Genomic DNA, 21316 nt, shown 5'->3' on the forward strand with positions numbered 1-21316 from the left:
CCTGGACTGCAGTCCTTAACCTTTGCGCTTGAATAAACTCTCTTTCAACTACATTCTGACCTTTTCGATTACCTTAGGTTGACATCTTCCATCTGTGTGTTTGCTTAATTTCTGTTGTTCTCCTACCTAGCTTCTGACTCACTGCTCCCTATGACATTGGGGAGCAATCATCTAAAGACCTGCACTCAGCCTCAGCTCTGCTGTTAGATCCACTGAAGTGTTTATCTCCACGTGCTACTTCCCTAAGTCTCTTAGTTCAGGGTCATTACTTGTCCAGCAGGAGTTTTTCTTAGTTCTGGGTTTTTGTGTATGTGTTTTTGGGGGGTGCGGGTGGAGGAATGAGGTATCACAGACTCTGCACCTACTTCTTGTAGGTTGGGATTCTTCTGGAGGGAGTATGGAAGGAGAAGGCATGCACTTGAAATATGTCTTGTCAAGGTAAGATTTCAGTCAAAGGAAGGAACTAATATTTACTTGTGGAGCCCTTGCTAACTGCCAAGCACTGTGCTCAGCATACGGAAAGCATTTCACTCAACCTTTCTATCCACTTTCCAAGCTAGATATTATTCTCACCATTTTCACAGAGAGGTGCATGTGGGAAAAGAGAGAGAGCTCTCTGGGGTCTCTTCTTAAAAGAGTACTAGTCCATCACATCAGAGCCAATCCTCCTGACTTCATCTAACCCTAATCACCTCCCAAAGGCCCCACCTACAAATACTGTCACATTCGGCATTAGGGCTTCAATATATGAATTGGAGTGGGGGTGGTATAAACACTTGGTCCGTAACATAGGCCAATCCAAATAAAATAAGAAAGATAATTAATATGAAGGTACCATTAGAGTGACCACCTACCTCCTGAGAGTCCATTTCCTGCATGAATCCATATGACTTCTGAGGGACCTGGCACCCAAAAAGGCAGACTTGGGAATTCAAATGGAGACTCCAAAACTGAAGGAGATCTTTTGTGTAATGCCACTCAATTAAAAATTTTCCAATAGCGCGTTCTGCATAGATAAAATATGAACTGCTGTTCAAACCCAAAATGTTCCTCCAGGTAATTCAGCTGCTCTCCTTGCTCCAGTGTGGTCCACAAATCCTTATTGACTGTCATACAAAAGGTTTATGAACCAGGAAGAAAGTCTATAGCTCAAGAAGCATCTCATTTATAGGAAACATAAAGTGGGGATTTTCTCTTGTCCTGAAATATCCAAATAATCCATCCAAAAAAATGAAATAATAAATCTCTCACTTGAGCTCTTCGCTTTGCTTTTATCTTCAGATTTACTTCTCAATTGTCTCATCCTGGTACAACCAGCTCAGAATCAGACACTAATCTGTGTATGAATGATATACAGCAAGACAGGGAAGGGAATGAGCATTTTTCAAACACCTGCTCTCCACCACACTTTATACATATTTCGTTGTAGAACTACCAAAACCCTAAAGAAAGTGTGTCCATAATGGGTACACATAGGTGAGAAAACTGAGGCTCAGACAGATGCAGCTGTTTGTCTGAACAATCTCTGGTTAGTCAGAATGCCAGCTGCGAAACCAGGGATCATGTGCCGGCATTTATGCTACCTGAGCTGTTTCCCAGAAGCCTTTAACATTGAAATCGGCAGGATTTTAGTCACTCAAAATAGGTTGTAGTCTCTTTACAAGCCTTTGTGAAGCTTTAAAATTCCTCTAGGTCAGGATGCCAGAACAGTGCTTATTAGATCTCCCTCATCCAAAGGCTGAGAGAGATGGTTGTGGAGCTTCACCCATCATTTGCTCGTTATCATTGGGACTCCCAGGACTTAGGAGTGCATTTTGGTCCTTCAGGGATACTAAAGGTCCCCCGTGAGAGGCCGCTTTCCGTCTCCTTGGCAAGATGCTTCTGTGCAGGCTTTTGGCATTCTGCTGCCTTGCAGTTGAAGCCTCTACTTCCTTTCTCACTACAGACGGTCCCAACTTACTATGGTTTGACGGTTTGATTTTACCATGGTGCAAAAGCGATATGCATTCAGTAGAAGTGGTGTGATAGATACTCTCTCACGATGCTGGCAGTGTAGCCAGAGAGCTCCCAGTCAAACACATGGTCACGAGGGTGAACAGCTGACACTCTAGAGTGTGCTGTGCTGCTGGATGACTTTCCCCAACTGTAGGCTAGAAGTGTTCCGAGCACGCTTACAGAAGGCTGGGCTCAGCTATGGTGTTCAGTAGGTTAGGTGTGTTAAATGCATTTCCAACTTAATGATATCTTCAACTTATGGTGGTTTTATCTGATATAACCTCACTGTAAGGTGAGGAACATCTGTGGTCTGAACTACACTTTGAAAGAAGGTATATATTGTCCCTGGATGTTTAACAGCGATTTCTATATTCCTCAGTGTCTTCCATTCACCTACATAATGCACTCAACCAATATCTTAAAGCAGTCACATATTTATTCCTGCAGCAAAATTTTATGCCCAACAAATAATATTTGTAAAAATTAAAACATAATAAAGTTCTTCACAAGAATCCCAAGTCTTTTCCCTCTATCACCTCACAGTACCTAAAAAAACTAGGAGCAGAGAGCAGGTTTTCAATGAGTATCCACTGTGTGTGTGCTTTGGGGAAAGTCTTAGACGACAACCAATTATTTCTTCAGTGTGTTGGATGAATCACAGAAATAGCAATTTAGTTCATTTTCAAGACATGAGCAGGATAATTGGGTTTCAGATGAAGTGAGGATTAGTACTTACAATTAGGGAACATATTTGCTAACTGCCTCTTGGATTTACAGTGGGTTGTACCGATGGCCAGCAAGTTTTTCTCTCTCCCCGACATGGGTCGCTGGTGGAGTGTGAAAGCAATGGACTCCTTGTTATGAAGCTTTACCCGTGAATCTGCTTTTGGATTTTCCAGCATTTATTCTTCATGTACTTCTCCTTTTTTTTTCCCCTCAAGTAAAAGCTAATTTTATTTCTCAGATTTCTTCACATGAAATTATAAGCATACTATTATTATTTTAAGAAACATGTCAAAACAATACACTAATAGCATTGTAGAGTTTAAGGCTCTTTAGTATATAACCCATTTATAGGCAATAGTAAGTAGCTTTGCTAGAATGATGAGTAAATAAAGAACAAATGAAGACACATGCTGGGAGTTTGCCATCTTTGTACATTTTCTATATTTGCAAGCTAGTTCATGTGCAATTCTTTGAACTAAGAAATTGTCCTTACATCTAGTAGCTGATTGTCCATATGGCTTTTAATAAGATGATATGAAGGAGTGATGATTATAGGTGGACACATCCTTTTTTCTCCCAGGAATTTTTTACTGGATTTATATGCAGAAACATGGCAATGTGTTAAATTAATACAGTTAAAAGCTGAACTGGATATGGTGATGACCTTTCCTCCTCCTCTTTCCAAAAGTTCCCCGCTGTGGACTTTGAGTGGGAGTAACCTCATTCTCTGCTGTAAGGGTGAGCCTTGGCTTAGTCCAATGGCTGTATTTCTTCTGTCTGAAATTTGTCATGGATGAACATACATTGCAATTTGGGCCAATAAGACAGATGTTTACTAGGGGCTCTGGAAAATAAGCTGCCTCTTCATTCTTTGGAGGCTGTCAGAAGAGAGATAATTTCTTTCTCTGGACAGTGTGCTATGGATTTGAGGTTGGAGCTGCTGCAGCTATGTTGCTAGCCAGAGGGGTCATCCTAGAGATGATGACCCCATGCAGAGGAAGCCGATGCTGAGAGACTTGTGGGGAAAGAAAGGCTGATTGTAATGACCTGGGAAGCTCTGGATTCAGTCTCTCCTGAGTTAGATCTACTATTCTTTAGTTATGTTAATCAATATATTACCAGTGTTGCTTAAACCAGATTGAATCGTACTTTCTATTTCTAGCAACCAAAGCATGCCAACAAATGTAACTTTCCAGCTACCCAAGCAAGAGAATCCTGCATCTACTTCACATTGGTGGTAGTTTTTAAAGAGCCATCTCCCCACCCCCACTTTTTTTTTTTTTTTTGATTTTTCTATGCCAGAAAAGCCTTAATTCATTTTTTTTTTTTTTGAGACAGAGTCTCACTATGTTGCCCAGGCTGGTCTGAAATTCCTGGCCTCAAGCCATCCTCTCACCTTAACCTCTCAAAGTGTTACAATTAGAGGTGTGAGCCACTACACCTGGTGGCTTTAACTCTTTATTCAAATTTTCAAAAGTAATTTAACCAAGATGCTCTCTGGAGTTCCTCACCTGCCTCTTAAATGAGTTTGAGATTCAATTTTTCAATCAGAGTTTATTGACCACATACTATGTAAGTAGCAATCACCCTTTCTTCCACAAGAGCACTTCCATTTTTATCTGTTTTTATTATTGGATGTCCACATACTACTTATTTTGGAGAAACTATTATGCAGCTAAATATATGAACTACTGATTTGGTCTAACCTCATCCTGATGATTACAGAATTGAGCCTAAAGGAGGCTAAGTGATTTGTTTGAGGTCTCCTGGTAAATTTCAGAGTTGAAATGAAACTCCTGGTTTCTTGATCCATGATTCAATGGCCTTTTGTTGGATTCTACTGCTTTCTCACATGGACTGTCACTACTTTCGATAATAATTATGATATTATTATTTTTCCCAGGCTTTAATATCCAAATCAGTTTGGTCTGCAAAAATTGAATCAGAAAGCTAACAAGAACTGACTTTCCTATGAAATTTCTAGCACTTCCTATTTTCAGACAAGCTAGAAATACCCCGTGAACAGCCTTTCTCATGAGATTTGGCATCTGCCTCTTGCTATGATCAGAAATAAAAAGTGTAGAAGTTGGAGAAAATTAACTAGAAAAATACACCTGAAATGTCTTGGGTCTACATACACATGGGAATATTCAAATATCAGACCCAGGTCCTAACACTGCTCAAAGTCTGTTGATTTTTCCTTATAGACCAAAGGTTTGTCTGGACTTGTCGTGTTTTCACAGTGATCATTTGCTTATTTCAAAGTGCTATATGTTGTGATAACAATAATTTCAGAATTGAGATGAAAATTCTTGGACCATTGATCTTGGAAGTTTCTCTGTGTCCTGATTGGTAATAATGCAAGTGGCCCCTGATAGGATCCAAGAAGACAAATAACGACATAAAATCAGCCCTTCAGATATATAATTTCCTTATGTACTGCTGCAGTAGGGACTGGAATGGATTTTAACTCCAATCCCAGGAGTGCAGTCGGGTTACTTAGTATCAGTGTTCATTATACTAAACCACTTTGTGATCCACTATGTGCTTTGTTTCATTCTTGTGCCTTTCATTAGTTGTGTGTAATATAATTCTCTTTGATGCCATATTTGATTTTCATGTGTAAATAAGCCCTGCCTAATCTATTTGTTTTCCTTTAGTGGCTGCGTTGCTTATTGGGGTGGAGGATTCACCCTCTACCTCATCTGTCCTTTATCTGATGAGTGTGCTCATCCAGGGCGGATCAGCATGGGAAATGTGTCCTAATCTTAAAACTCACTCAAAATATGTTGTTTTTATTGTGATCAAGTAGTGAGGGTAGTCACTTCCATCTCTTATATTAGAGACTGTCCTTGGAGACTACAGTCCCAGGCTTTCAGAGAGCAATGCCCAAGTTGCTTATATAAATGGAATGTTGGAAAAATCAACTGAACGAATAACTAGAAATATTTTATTTGAAAAGAAAAGAGGAGGTATAAAGTGAAGAATGGGGTATTCCATTTTAACAAAGAGAAAAAACATTTCTCTTTCTGCCCTGGAGTGCAGTGGTGCCACCTCGCCTCACTGCAACCTCCGCCTCTGGGGTTCAAGCAATTTTCCCACCTCAGCTTCTCGAGTAGCTAGGATTACAGGCGTCCACCACCATGCCCAGCTAATTTTTGTATTTTTAGTAGAAACAGGGTTTCACCATATTGGCCAGGCTGGTCTCAAACTCCTGAACTCAAATGATCCACCCATCTCTCAAAGTGCTGGGATTGCAGGCATGAGCCACCATGCCCAGTCTCTCTTTCTGCTTTCTAAACTTTCTAATATGTCATATGAATATTTTATATAGGAGATTCTGGATAGGCAGATATATAGGTAGACAGGTGGATAGATAGATAAATGGATATACACATACATGCGTGCATATACTTAATTATGAGGTATTTTTAGTAAGTAGATTACTCTGAAACATTCATTTAAGTCAGGAAACAAATAGGAGATTTTTTAATGCATTAAGGTAAAAAAGATCTGTAGAGAAATTAAAAAAATTATACAGACAAATATTTATTAAGTGAGTCCTAATAACTTTGATTCTATCTCTTTTGGCCATCATCACACTACAAGAAAGTTGTTACCCTGTTGTCTATAATAGTTAAATGATGGACAGGATGCAACAAGACACTGAGTCTTGTTCAGTTGAGTCTTTTCCAACAATGCACACTTGAATACATCTACTCTAGATATATTAGAGTTGTTCCTGATATAATTAAAAACAAACACTGCTCAAAGTTTCCTGATGGTCAAATCATGTCAGTCATCTCTTCTATGGTGAGGCACCTGCAATGAACCCTTACAGTGTGATTTCAGTATAATGAGCTTAGTAGTGCGGCTGAGTGTTTTGTTTTAAAATCCTCAAAATACAAGTTTGGTTTGCTCATCAATTTCATCTGACTGATTTACTTAGTTGGTAAGCACGATCAGAGCCGAATCCTGCCCTAAGAGTTTATGTGTCCTGTCACTGTGGACCAAGAGGGAGCAACCCTGTCCTGATACCCCAGGGGTTCTGCTTAGCAGCCAACTGTGCGGTGATTGACCCAGTGTTTCTGAGTGACGATCACTGTCCTCTTTCCCACATTCACCTTCTTTTACAAGTCTCTCTGCTCATGATTTCAACACTACTGGACACATAACCATCCCCAAGGATGGCTTGGCAAGGATCCTTTGGTACAACCAGGAAACACCAGAGCTTCCAGCTTATCCTGTTTATCAACAGTGACATTTTCAGTATTCAAATGCAACACAAAATGGGTCTAGAGTGGACTTAACTCAGGCATCTGAAGCTTATCTCTATTGACTCCAGACTCTATTGATCCTAGAACCTCATGGCAATGAAGACAAGTCTTGACCCTCCTCACTTCACCCTGGTCTCTGATTCTCTTCTTTCCTAACGAAGTATCTTTCATACTAAAACCTATGACCTATAGATAAAAAGCTGTAGACATCCCCATTTTCTTGATTCAGGGAAGCCGTTTGACTTCGTCAAGTTCCAAAGATAAGAAACTGAATCCAGTATTCAGAAGAACAAAGTCTGACTGACCTTAGTGCCTTTGACCTTGATGACACCCACAGTTTAAACAGCACCAGACTCTCTGTGAATGAAGCATGTGCCAATATCATGTATAACCCGCTTATTCAAAAACATACTTGTGTTGAATACATGATGTGACATTTGCTCTGTAACTACCGCCTGGATGTTGCAATTCTCGGGGAGGCTGTACTGGGTGGGCAGTCCACACAATATTCACTATGTATCCACAGCATGCTTGAGCAAACCAAATTTCTCATTTGAATCTGCCTTCTGAGAGTTATTTCATCAAAACCATATTTCTCCTTGCACTTGTTCCTATGTGAAGCAGACAGTTACACCCAACCTTTGTAAATTTTGAAAATAAAAATTGCATTTGAGTAGAAAAAGTATTTGGTAGGCTTTTCAGGCTATTTAACTTAATTATTTCCATTAATCCTCTGTACATTTCTAATGTATTTACACATTTCGTTAAGAGTTTTCCAGCATCTCAAATAATATCATTGCATTTTGGTGAATGTTTTACTAAATAATGTCTGTTTATTATCACCTTAAACAATTTGTCATGATTCAATTTAATTCAATTGAAATCAAATTCTCCTGAGATTGTTTATGTAAATGATTATCAAATATTTTATCCATCCTGACAAGTGGTTTATTATATTTCTACAATTTAGGGGTAACACACACTAGACGCTTTGGGACGCAGCAGGAACATTAAAACATTAAATACCTGTTATAATTCTGTCTGGGTGTTGAGTGTTTTTGCTTGTTTTGGTTAGGTTTGAGGATTTTTTTTTTTTGAAAGTACAGTATAAGCTTGAGTATGACAGAAAAGAGAATTATTCCAGCATTGTACATTTTCATTTTTATGTTTTATCTTTTTATCAGAATAATTAAAACCAATTTCAATCTACATCTCATTTGCGAAGAAGAAAAGTTGAACTGTAAAGCCACTGGGTTTTTCAATATCTTCCAGTTTTATTAGACAAACAATAGGGAGTTTCCATTTCCGCTGCTTTCTGCATCTTCATATTTTCCAAGGCATGCATGAATCACCTCTGTCTGTTATAATGCACTTTCTCAAGGAACTTTGGAACTTAATTAGGAAAAAGGAGCTCAGCAGTGGCTGGAGCGGGGCCCAGTTCTCTCCAGACTTCAAAGGGAGCTCCTGCTGGGAAGGTGATTCAGAAGTAGGAGAAAGGAGGTGAGCATGGGGTCTCTGAACCCTCTGGAGCTGCTCTCTCCACTACCTTTGAATGAACGAAGCCCTGGGAGCCAATCTAGAAGCAGATTAAGGGTAGTGAGGATCAAGTGCTGTGGGACAGAATTTGCTCACATCAATACCAGAAACATTGATGTTACAGCAATTCAGATTTTGATGGGCCCATTTTTCCCTCATCATCTTTTTACACCTTGAATATATCCCTTTAGGTGGACGGTTTTGGAAATTCTCTTCTCTCCATGTACTTATCTTCTTGTGAAATTAATTACACATAATTCACTAAATGTGCCATGCATGATTTCATGCACATGTCTCTACTCTGCTTCCCTGCTGAATTCCTGCTAATTCTTTAGGAGCCCTCATCACACATCATCTCCTCTGCAAAGCCGTCCCTGATTCCAGAGTTAATTATACACTACTCGAATTCTTATTTTATGTTATATGTATTGCTAATATACTTTTCATGTTATATTATTGGTACGCATGTTTATTTGCCAAGGTAGAGCAAAAGCTTTTTGAAAGCGTGATCTACATCTTCTCCGCAATTTTTTTTTTAATTTGAGACCGAGTCTGGCTCTGTAGCCCAGGCTGGAGTGCAGTGGCATGATCTCAGCTCACTGCAACCTCTGCCTTCCGGATTCAGGAGATTCTCCTGCCTCAGCCTCCTCAGTAACTGGGATTACAGGTGCCCGCCACCATGCCCAGCTAATTTTTTTGTATTTTTAGTAGAGATGGGGTTTCACCATGTTGGCCAGGCTGGTCTGGAACTCCTGACCTTGGGTGATCTACCCACCTCAGCCTCCCAAAGTGCTGGGATTACAGGCTTGAGCCACTGCACCCGGCAACCTTCTCCACTTTTTATACTCACCCATCAGGTGCCAGTTTTACTACGTAAAAATATTTCTATATATTTTATTTATATATACATATACAAAATTATCATCTAGAATTTTTAATATTGTCTAATTTTTACAGCAGTTTTACAGCCATCACACAACAAATATGTAATATTTTCAATGTATTTTCAGGCAAAGACATTGAGACTCAGAGAATGTTGCTCAGAGAAGCAACATTCCCAAGGGTAAAAATCCAGAATTCCAGTCCAGAATGAAATTGTGATTGGCTGGATCTTAAAGTGCAGGGTCATTTAAGGCACCACTATGCTCACTCCCTGCGGTTGTCTACACTTAGAAAGTGTGCCCTCTGTGTTTGTTGCATTAATGAACTAATTAATTTGAAAACTTTTGGCCACACTCTTGGTACTTGAGACCTGTGCTACATGTGTGATGATCAGTTTGCGGTCAACTAAGAGAGATGCGTGGCTCTAGGAATAATAGACCTTAAGAGGCAGAGCTACTGCGTCTTCTCCGGTTTTCCAGAAAATCCCCCTGGAGTAGGTGCTGCATGAATATAAATAGCGGGGTCCACAAAACACCAATGCACCCTCCATATGTTCATTCACACAGAGACCCACAGGCTTGGAGGACATGTCACATGTTAGGCAGCTAGCAAGTAGCAAAGAAGGGACCAGTGCAGAGGGAACTTGACCAGAATTGGTAGCAATTGGGATTTCTGATGTGACATGAAGCCAATAAAGCTTTAATTACTACTTATTCCCTCTGTTCCTTATCACTAGGCACAATTTAGCCTTTCATCTTTCTATATCTCCTTCTTTATTAAATAGAACTGGCAGATGGCAACCTGGATCCTTTCGTTGTAAACCATAATGCCTTTACCATCACACTTTGTAGAATTCCTTGATGCCAAGTGTGGGGGAAGAACCTTCCTTGCCTATTCCAGTTTCTGGTAGTTCCTGGCATTCCTTGGCTTGTGGTGACATCCTTCCTACTGCTGCCTTTGTTTCACATCATTTCCTCCCCTGTGTGTCTGTGTGCCCTTTTCTGTCTCTTATAAGGACACTCTCATTAGATTTAGGTCCTACCCTATTAATACCAGGATGATTTTATCTCAATCTTTTCATTAATTGTATCTGCAAAGACTCTGTTTCCAAATAAGGTTACTTTTTTTTGTTGTTGTTTTTTGAGGTGGAGTCTCGCTCTGTTGCCCAGGCTGGAGTGCAGTGGTGTGATCATGGCTCACAACAACTTCCGCCTCTCGGGTTTAAGTGATTTTCCTGCCTCAGTCTCCTGAGTAGCTGGGATTACAGGCATGCACCACCACACCTGGCTAATTTTTGTAGTTTTAGTAGAGACAGGGTTTCACCATGCTGGCCAGGCAGGTCTCTAACTCCTGACTTTAGATGATCTACCTGCCTTGGCCTCCCAAAATGCTGGGATTACAGACGTGAGCCACTCACTGTGCCCGGCCTAAATAAGGTCACATTCTAACCTTCCAAGTGGACATGAATTTGGGGAGACACTCTTTAAGCCACTACAATGGAAAAAAAGTGTCTCTAAAGGTGGCTTGAAGGGTGGCCCCTGTCCAAAGAAGGCCTATGTTGCACACTGCATGCCCTTCCCACCAGGCTGCCCATCCTCAGCCACTCTCCACTGCCAGCAAACCTGAGCTGGGGGGGTCAGTCACCTGGCCACCTGTGAGTGAGTATATGCCTGATCCAGGGTCTTCTCCCAATACATCCTTTATTCTGCCCTCCCAGGCATATGTGAACACCTGGAATAATGCAATCCAGTGTGCAGAAAAGCCCTGCCTTGTGCCATTCCTGCATCTGGCAGAGGAGCACCCGGGAGCAGGAGGGGATGCCCTTGTCTGTGGTTCCATGCTATCTAGTCCTGGGCTGGTTGTGCCATGCTATGCCCACTCCCTCTATTTGCCTCATTTGGTCATTTCTGCAAGTTCATCTCTTCATTAAAACACATCGTGCTCTTTCCATTCCTCCTTCTAGCCCTCTTCCAAATTCGCACTGATCCCTCACAGAAATCTTTCCTCATTCTTTTCTTATTCCTTCTCCCTGTCTCATGTGCATTTTATTTCTTAGCCCTTTACATCCCCAAAGTCCTAAAGTTAAAAATACTAATGATATATCTGCATCAACAAAAAGGAAAACTATAAATTTTGAAGTAAAGTCAGAAGAAAGAACCGGAACCATCAGCTTTTAATGCCCCTGAGAACAGGAGGCTGTCCACTCTGTCCCCCAGGTGAATGAATATCAGAAAGACTTTTTTCAAATTTCCTCCTTCCAGAAAGAGAGGAAAATTTGTTTTTCTGATTAGTGACAATGGAAAAAGCCTCTTCCTGGTTCTGTCTCCCCCAGCCCCTCATCTAAGGGAAACACCCTTGGGTAAGAGTTCAGTCTTCTCTACACATCCCCATGCAGACAAGTTGTGCAAAGCCAGAGCCAGGGACCAAGATTAGGAAGTTTAGTTTAGATGGATGGAAGCCACACTACCCAATGCACCTTAAAAAAAACACTGAAGCTGATATTTTGACCTACAGATGTGTGAAACTTGTGTCTGGTTCTCAATTGATTTGGAACTCAGAAGACTAGAAAGGGATGCTTGTAACTCTTACCTGCAAACCACAATAATTGAAATTGGAAAAAGCAATCCCATTAGCCTATCTGTAAATTTTCAAAATAAAATAATATGTGTTCCACCATTATAGACAGCAGGCACCACACTTTTTTTTTTATGAATTTGGGCAGGATTGTGCTGTGCATTATGGCAGCCACCAGCCACACATGGCTACTGAGCATTTGAAATGCATGGCATGGATTGAGAGGCGCTGTAAAAGTCACATACACATCAGATTACAATAACTTGGTTAATAAAAAGTAAAATATCTCAGTAAGTTTTATGTGGATTATATCCTTAACATAGCAATATTTTTGACATATGGGCTCAAATAAAATGTATTATTGAAATTTGTAAAAAAGAAGTGGGAAGGTCTCCTTCAATATATTTACAAAACCCTCTTAGGTGTTTTTTGCTAAAAGTTGATGAATTTATTGGTGTAAAGTTGCTTATAATATGTCCCTATCATACACGTGTGTACTGTCAGCTCTACGCAACTTATCACATGTGTAGGCTCGTGTCTTCCCCACCAGTCCAGAGGCAGAACATTCTCACCATGACGGGATCTTTTTGTAGCCATCTCCTCCATCCTTAACTCCTGGCAAGCACTAATTTCTTCGTCGTTTCTGTATTTTTATCACTTGAAGAATATTCTCTAAGAGTATACCACAGTATGTAACCTTTTTTTTTTTTCTTTTTTTTTAGACAGAGTCTTGCTCTGTCACTAGGCTGGAGTGCAGTGGCGCAATCTCGGCTGACAGCAACCTCCGACTCCCTGTTCAAGTGATTCTCCTTCCTTAGCCTCCTGAGTAGCTGGGATTACAGGCACGTGCCACCAAGCCCAGCTAATTTTTGTATTTTTAGTAGAGGTGGGGTTTCACCATGTTGGCCAGAATGGTCTCGATCTCCTGACCTCGTGATCTGCCCACGTCGGCCTCCCAAAGTGTTGGGATTACAGGTGTAAAAACCACGCACGGCCCACAGTATGTAACTATGAACTGCTGAGTAGTATTTCACAGTGTGAATGTACCGCAGTTTGCTTAACTATTCACCCATTGAAAGGTGTCTGGATTGTTCTGTTTTTTTTTGTTTTTTTGTTTGTTTTTAGTATAATTACAAATAAAGCTGCCATGAACATTCCTTTTCATGAAAATGTAAATTTTCATTTCTCCAAGATAAATGCCCGAGGCTGCAACTGCTGAGCCCTATGGTCATTCTATGACATATTACCTTTTTAATTCTAGTGGAATTTGAAGTGACAGCCTCTCTTTCACACTTGATATTGATAATTTTTGTTTTCTCTTTTTCTTGCTTTTAACTTTATTGATTTTATTAATCGTTTCCAAGTACCAGTTTTTCCAATTTTTAAAAACGACAAATTTTAGAGTAGTTTTAGATTTACAGAAAACTAACAAAGATGGTACTGAGTCCCCATATACCTCTCATTGAGTTTCCCCATTCATGACATCTCACATTACTATGGCACATTTGTCACAACTTAGAAATCCACATTGGTACAATACTTTTAACTACCTCATAGGCTTCATTCACATTGCACTGGTTCATTCACTAATGTCAGCTCCAAGATCCCATCCAGGACACCACATGACACTCAGTCATCACATCTCCTTCGGCTCCTCTTGGCGGTGACAGTTTCTCAGATTTTCCTTGTGTTTAGTGACCTCGACAGCCTTAAGAAGTACTGGTCAGGTGTTTTGCAGGATGTCTCTCAATTTATGTTTCTCTTTTGTTTTCCTTATGTTTAGACTGGGGTCATAAGTTTTGGGGAAGAAAACGACAGAAATGAAGTGTCCTCATTCCATATTGACAGCAGCCATCCCTTTTGATGTTGATCTTGATCACCCCGCCAAGGGAATGTTTGCAATATTCTCCACAAAAAATTATTCTTCCTCTTCCCACACTTTATTCTTTGGCAGCAAGTTGCTAAGCGCAGGCCACAATAAGAGGGGCTTGGTGAGAAGAATTAAGTTCCTTCTTCTGAAGGGCTCATTTACTTTTCCATTATCTTACTTTTCTCTCAAGTACTAGCATCTAATAGAAATAAAACTCTCTTGATAAATCTTAATTTTTTAATAATAAGTGTCAGTATGGAAATGATATGTTTTCTGCTTTTTTATTGCAAATTTACATTTCAGCGCTGTCAGGGTTAAACAGGTTTTATTGGCTGTCTTGGGGATTTAATCACCATTTATCATTTGTTTCTATCAGAAAATGATGTCAATCGAAAGACTGACATCAAATCTAAACCTGTGTTCAATCTTTCAATTGACATCAAATCTAAACCTGTGTTCCCAGCATTTGAGATACTTCATTTTGGACCCTGACCTACATTCTTTGTGGTTTTTTCCTTTACTTAGTTGATATTGCTATGCCAGTATGGAAATTAAAATTTTGGGACAACTCAACCCCCTCAGTTCCTCTAATGACAATTGTTGGTACTTGTATCTCTTAGCACTAACCTGCTCCTTCTTCAACTAAGTTTTAAACTTTAGTCTTTTAACATTGCCCTCACTTTTTCCGAACAGTCATTTTTGCTGATTTTTTGAGTAGCATTTCAGCAGTCTCTATGCTGTTCAAGCTTTAGCATTTCAAAAGCAACAATTATAGTTCTAACGATCCTCAGAAGAGCTGCAGAGTATTTGTCTGGGAAAGCTTTTTCTAGAATATTTATTAAATGTCTGTTAATATGCCAGACACTGTGTTAGGTTCTGGGCATGGAGTATACATGAGAGATTAGTGGACTATCATAAATCAGAAAGGTTTTATACAAAGTCGCCCTTTAATTCTCCACTCTGCTACCAGAATGCATATTTCAAAACACAAAACCAGGCATGCCACTCTTTTATTTCAAATGCTTCAAGAGTCTCTGTAGTTTTGCTAGAAAAACATTACATCCTCTTAACTTATCCCATAGGAATTGTGGTATTGGGCAGTCTTTCAAACTCTCAAAGTCTTATTTGACTCTCTCTCTCTCCCCTTTTTTAAATAGTAGTAGTAGATCTGTCTGGGTTTTTTTTCACAAACGTATAATGAGGCTTTAGTAAGGCAATGTATTTGAAAAACATAGGGCATAACATAATTTTATTTCCTCTTGGTTGTAAGCTTTTAATCTCATAGTTTTACATTACATTACAGAGCCATGTGTTATTCCCTTTATTAAATGGATATCTGGAGAGTTAGTTACAAAAACGGATTTTGCAGCCTGGGCAACATATTGAGACCTCATCTCTACAAAAAATTAAAAAACAAAAATAGCTAGGTGTGGTAGCACACACTTGTAGTACCAGCTACTTGGGAAGCTGAGGTGGGAGAGTCGCATGAGCCCAGGAGGTTGAGGCTTCAGAGAACTATGATCATGCCACTGCACTCTAGCTTGAACGATAGCTGAGACTCCGTCTTAAAAATAAATAAATATTTTTGACTATTTCATACCATCCTCCCTGATCCCCCTGATTTGACACACAATTCTCTCAGCTAGATTCTTATCTCCCTACTGGTCTTTCTGTTTTCACCCTTGCTTTCCTACCCTCAACAGAGCAGTCTGTGATCCTTTTAAAAAGCATGCCAGATCACACTATTCAACTACTCACTGACTGCTCCTCAGGGCTGGCTACATAACTTGTGGGGCCCAGTGCAAACTAAAATGCAGGACCCCAGCCAGGGGCAGGGAAATAAATCCCCCTTCCCATTGACCTCCACCCCAACCCACAGTGGCTAAGCAATTTCTAAGAGAGTGTGGTCTTTACCTGGACATGACCAGCACGTGGATCCCAGGTGGGCGACAGGCCCCAACTTAGTCTTTGGCTGAATGCACCTGGTGCTGCCAGCCCAGGGAGGGGAGAGTCACCCCTTCTCATCCTGAAATGTCATGGGGCACATGCTTGACTCTGACACCCCACACTTCTATGCCCAAGCCCCCACTGGGGTGGTGGGCAATAGCACAGAGGGAGTAGCCAGGCAGGCTACTCCAGGAGGTAGTTAGTAAGCATCTGGAGTCCATCCTAGGAAGACAGGGAGCCAGGAGCATATGTGAGCTGAGGCACCAGGTCCCTGGCACATGCTCTGTAATCCCATTGCACTTCACTTACAAAACACACATTCAAAGATAAAATGCTGGAGACATGAGAGCACTGAAGCATGAGGACATTCTGAGCATGGGGCCCTGTGTACCCGCTCTGGTTGCACACCCATGAAGCCAGCCCTGGCTTATAGTTGTCCAATATCTTGTCATCTTGCACACATGAAAAGGAGAGTTTTTGTATTAGCATACAAGGTCCTACATAATCTGACCCCCAGACAATTGGTTTTTCTCTAACCCTATTTCTGATTCCTCAGCTACTCTTTTCCTCCACTCTAGCTACACTGTTCTCCTTACTAGTTCTCAAACACACCAGGAAAGCTACTGCCCCAGGGTGGTTGCATGTGCTGTTCTTTATTCCTGGAATGTTTTTCTCCAAGTAGCCATAAATCTTGTTTCATTTTCTTTACACCTTCACTTCATATCCTCCTTTGGCTATCCTTACTGTGAGTGGGGTACTCTCCTCCCTTCATTCAGATACCTAATTCCTACCTCTAGGCCACCTTCAAGGCGGTCTTGCTCTGTTACCTGCCTACCTAGGGCCTTATAATTCTGATTTCCAATCCAAGATTCCACCTCATTTTGTGGTGACAAACATGGGGGAACAGGATAACTTCTCCATTCTGCAGAGAGCCTACACACTTCCTACTGAACTCTGAACTTATCCTAGTAGACACCAACACAGAAGCCACACCAGAATATGCATTACTGCTAACATCTGACTGGGCCTCACTATGTTGCCTAGGCTAGTCTTAAGCTCCTGGCCTCAGGCAATCCTCCTGCCTTGACCTCCCAAAGTTCTAGGATCATAGGTGTGAGCCACCACACCCGGCTTCAAAAATGTAATTTGAAAGTAGAACCAAAAGTATTTTCTGGCAGATAAGACAAGGGGTCTAAGAGAAAGATATAGTCAAGGATGATGACCCTGTTTTGGCTTGAGAAACTTAAAGAACAAAATTGTCATTAAAGGAAATGAGGAAGAAGCAGCAGATTTTGAAGGGGAAGATCTGGAGTTCAGTTTTGGATATTTTAAATTTGAGATGCCTAGAGGCATCCAAGCAGAATATTGAGAAAGCAGTTGAGTGTATTCTGGGATCCAGGGGGTTTCCAGCCTGGGGAAATAAATACAGGAGTCACCAGCATATAGGTGTAATTTTAAACATGACATTTTATGAAAGTATCAAGAGAGTGAGAATAGGTAGTAATAAGGTTTGGCTGTGTCCCCACCCAAATCTCATCTTGAATTGTAGTTCCCATAATCCCCATGTGTCATCGGAGGGACCCGGTGGGAGGTAACTGAATCATAGGGGCAGTTACCTCCATGTTGTTTTTGTGATGGTGAGTGAGTTCCCATGGGATCTGATGGTTTTAAAAAAGGCTTTTCCCCTGCTTAACTCAGCACTTCTCCTTGCCGCCGCCATGTGAAGAAGGACATGTTTGCATCTCCTCTGTCAAGATTGTAAGTTTCCTGAGGCCTCCCTAGCCCTGCAGAACTGTGAGTCAATTAAACCTCTTTCCTTTATAAGTTACCCAGTCTCACGTATATCCTTATAGCAGTGTGAGAATGGACTAATACACGTAGAGAAAGATATGAAGACTGAGCCAGCTTAAAGGTAGGACAAATGAGAAGAAATTAGCAAGGGACCCAGAATTAGCAAAGAAGCAGGCTTCAAAACAGGGGAAAACCCCACAGTGTGTGATATAGTGAAAGCCAAGGGAAGAGCAGATTTCACTGAGAAGAGAAGGTTCTACCATGTCAAATGCCACTAGGGGGTCAAGGAAGGTGAGACTGAAATGTTCAGTAAGGTGGCAATAGGCTGCCAGCGACTTGGTAAGAACAGTTTCAGTGGAGCAATTGTTGGTTTATTTGAATGTGTTCAAGAGAGGATCAAAGAACAGGAATTGAAGAAAGCAAGTTTAGGCAACTTTAGAGAGCTTTGTTGTAAAAGGTTTCAGGGAAATGCAGTGGTGACTAGAAAGGGAATTTGAATCAAAAGTTTTGTTTTGCTTTGTTTTTTAACTAGTGGATACACAGGAGTGTGTTTGTACACTGATGTACAGGAGAGAGGGAACATTGATAATTGAGGCAATGAGTGTGGAATTCAGCTCTTGAGCAGCAAGAGGGGTGAGGGCTGGTGAACAGCAAGGGAGTTGGCCTTGTAGAGCAGGAGGCTGAGTGGTACACATGCTGGCAGGTGGGCAGAGAAGGTGCTGAACGCTTGTGTGGGTTCTGCTCCGGTCGCTTCATCTTTCTCAGTGAAATAGGAAGCAGAGTCGTCAGTGGAGAGTAAGAATGGGGAAGGAGGTGTTTAAAGCTTGAGAAAGGAAAATATAAAAAGACATAATTTAAAAGAGTAGGAATGCAAATGGACTGGGAAGATGAGGTGTGACTGTGGAGCAGCCTTTGGGTCCACTTCAGGGTAAAGGTCCAGGATAGAAAGAAGCGCAGTGTGCAGGGCAACGCCCCTTCTCCAGCTACAGCCAGTTACACAGGGTCAGGCCTGATGTAGGTGGAGAACAGAGTTTAACCAGGGCTGGTGTTTTGTCGATTAAGAGGGACAACAGAGATGAGGAAGTGTGTGAGAGGTGCCTATCATGATTGAGCATGGAATTTATATCTTGTAAGAGGAAAGAGGGGGGCATGAAGGGGTTAAGGGACATGAAAATGAGGTAGAAAACAGGTCCAGGGGTACAGGAGAGAGTGAGCTCATGAGTTAGGAGGGGTTAATCAGAGTGTGAGGTACGTAAAGTGGAGATTATGAAGCTGTTGAGTAATGCTAAGGTTTAGGTTATATCAGCTGTCTCCAACCCTTTTGGAAGTAGGGACCGGTTTTGTGGAAGACAATTTTTCCATTGGGGTTGTTGGGGGGTTGGTTTTGGGATGAAACTGTTCCACCTCAGATCATCAGGCATTTGTTAGATTCGCACGAGGAGGACACAACCTAGATCCCTTCAATGTGCAGTTCACAATAGGGGTTCACTCCCATGAGAATCTAATGCCTCCGCGGATCTGACAGGCGGCAGAGCTCAGGTGGTAATTTCACCCTGCCTGCCACAGCTCACCTCCTGCTGTGTGGCCCAGTTCCTAACAGGCCACTGACCTATACCAGTTTATGCCCCAGGAATTGGGGACCCCTGGGTTATACAATGAGAATAAATCTCTCAGATTGGATGGAAGACAAAATCATTGATGGAGAGATCACATTTCTCATAGGCCAGGAATCTGTAAGAAACAACAACTGATTGTGATGCAGGTAGTCCAAGGACTGTGTTTCGAGGAACTCTAGTTTTAAGTAGAGTTGGAGAGCTAAACACAAAAGTTTAGAAGTCAGAAGACATGAGGGGCTGGAAGAAACAGGAAAGACATTAACAGAATGTTGTGCGTGGAGTGTGCTGGACACAGCATTAAACAGTTCACATGCCTCCTTGTTATTAGTATTAGTATTTGTTTCTGGCAACAAGACCGAATTCTAGAGATCATTATTGTCTCTATTTAACAAACGATGAGCATGAGGGACAGGGAAGTTAAATAACATGCAAAAAGATAAGTCCAAACTCTGAACTTGCAACCATTATGTCCACCTGCCTTGACAGGTGCAATGATTATGATAGAGCAGGTAATATTAAAATCTATATCCTAAAATGTGATTACTAGACTTATGAGATTAGAGACTCTTGAGAACAGTATTGTATACAAAGCCCCGTAATATACATGATCTCATCTAATCCTCATATTAATCTTGTGTATTAATTTGCTAGGGTCATGGGGCCAGTAATTAGCAAAGCCTGGATGTGAAGCTCATCTTCTGAACTCCTGCTTGTAAACTCCTGCCACTAACTACGCGTTCACCATTACTTTCCAGATATGGTTCAGACAGCAACCTTAAAGAGACTTTTGAATAAATGTATTAATAAAGACACCGTTACTAGTTATTTCTTTCTGGAACCTAACATAAAAAGTTTCATAATTCCTATGTTTCCATGGGAACGTTCGTTAGCACAGAATGCAGCATTCTTCCTGTCATGGAATGTTCTTTCTATAAATTCATGCATTCACTCAACTAATATTTATTGAGCAAATAGTCTGTGCATGTGCTGTGCCAGGTGCAGAGGATACAGTCAAATAAGAAACATCCTGTTTTAGGGGAACCTTTAGTCAGCCCCAGGTCTTCAGCACCTCAGATACTCTGCAGGGCCTTTTCATGCCTGGTGCAATTTAAGACACTGCATTTGACCTAGAATACACTCCATCCCTTAGGACCCAGTTACCTAAGAGATCATTTCTCTCCCTAATGGTTTGGCACAGAGTTAGATCAGCAGTAGCACCCTGGAGATGGAATCTTAGATTTGGACTCCGGAGAAATAGAATCAGGGTGTTTTCCAAAAAAGGATTCTTCTACTCCAAGAAGACCCAATTTTAAAGCAGGATTTAAAAATATACCCGCTTTCCTGGCATACTAAGTAAGCATTTTAGTGGGACTGTGTTGCCCCTCAGCCATCACTTGGCTATTCCTTTCACTAGAAATACCGGATTTATACATGCCATGTAATCATGTAGAGACTCTATGACTCAATACCCTCCTGCCAAAATGTCAGGTCAAGGCCAACCAAGGGAGGGTCCTGGGCACCAGTCTGTTAGAATAAAAGGCAATGAATCCAGAGCGTGGGGCAAATTCCACTTTATCCAGGTTGGTGATGACACAGCCCTTGATATGTAGCACATAATGCGTGAGGCGGCTCTTTCCACGTGCAGAGAAATCCGTGCACTTCTATTTCATAACGTTACTCATTAAGAATGGCACTGTGTACTAGTTCGAACTCACCTGGTACCTACCAGAGAGAAGCGGGGGTGGTTGGGGGGTGTCATGGTTTGCCTCCTGATTTAGAATATCCAACTGGTGTTCTTAGTGGCAGTGTAACTCGTGTTGCCTCACTTACCTCCGCTCTTAAAGTATGTGAGTCACAGTATAATTTAAGAATTACACTCTCTATTTCTTACATTTGCAAAAGCTAAGTGAGACAAATCAAAGCTTAAGTTTCCTTATTAAAAAAATGAAGATCCTATATTTTATTGAGGTTTTAAAAATCTCTTAAAACCACAACATATTTTGTATTCTCCTTGAATCACTGCGATCACAGATTTAATTTTTCGAGTCATTTCTGGAGTTGTGGGACCACACAGCTAGTTTGCAATCCCTATAGCTTTAAGA

Source organism: Pongo pygmaeus, chromosome 7 (assembly GCF_028885625.2).
Source record: "Pongo pygmaeus isolate AG05252 chromosome 7, NHGRI_mPonPyg2-v2.0_pri, whole genome shotgun sequence".
In the NCBI taxonomy this organism is placed as follows: Eukaryota; Metazoa; Chordata; class Mammalia; order Primates; family Hominidae; genus Pongo; species Pongo pygmaeus.